Source organism: Cyprinodon tularosa, unplaced genomic scaffold (assembly GCF_016077235.1).
Source record: "Cyprinodon tularosa strain WSP-4 unplaced genomic scaffold, ASM1607723v1 ctg527, whole genome shotgun sequence".
Classification (NCBI taxonomy): domain Eukaryota; kingdom Metazoa; phylum Chordata; class Actinopteri; order Cyprinodontiformes; family Cyprinodontidae; genus Cyprinodon; species Cyprinodon tularosa.
The window spans coordinates 351,373-352,355 of record NW_024039260.1 but is presented as its reverse complement, the minus strand read 5'-3'; positions in this window follow the sequence as shown (position 1 = coordinate 352,355).

Genomic DNA, 983 nt, shown 5'->3' with positions numbered 1-983 from the left:
TGCAAATTATACAATAAATTCAATTCAATTTAGTTTATTTATATAGCGCCAAATTCACAACAAATGTCATCTCAAGGCACTTTACAGTTCAACCAGATCATACAGTCAAATTGATACAAAGTTTTCTATCTAAGGAAAACCAGTTGATTGCATTGACTCATTGACTCATTGACTCAAATACAATCCCTCACACTAAGCATGCTTGTAGTGACAGTGGAGAGGAAAAACTCCCTTTTAACAGGAAGAAACCTCCAGCAGAACCAGGCTCAGTGTGAGCGGCCATCTGCCGAGGCCGACTGGGGTTCAATGAGACAGAAGCAGCGATACAAAAAGCAGCTGTAAAAGGCGGCCCCGTCCAGGAAACACACAGCCAGGCAGACGAGCTCCAAGGCAGCTCCCATGCCAGAAATAAAATAAATAAATTGGCACGTGACATTTTGCTTGTACCTGTTATACTAGAACTTAACTTTTTAATTAGTTAAGGGTTCAAAACTGTACTAAAAACAAACAAAAAAATCAGTGTAAAATAAGCAGAAGATATTATTTTCAGTTAGCAGTTTATGTGTGATGTGTGATGATCGGTGGACTATCCAAAGTTTTTCTTTAAACGTGTCCTAATGATTTTTAAATGTTGGTGTAAATTAGAAAAATGGGAAATATTATGCCAGATCACCACAAAACAAGCTGTAATCACCGCTCTCACCATAAAAACAGCACTGTCGCTATGGTAACTGCCAGACACAGCCTACAGATGCTGTTAGTGAGTCTTTCAATCATGACAGTCATTGTAAGAAGAGCATATCGAGCTACAGATGTAGGTGGAGAGCAGCTTATGGTGTTGACGAAGGTGAGAAAAACGGCATTTTCATGAGGAAATATTTCACCACAGTAAGCTACTAAGATAACAAAGGAACATCAAACCAAAGTTTATTTAACTATGCTGGTGAAGATTATCAGTCATACAGGTCATAGTAATTCCAAAA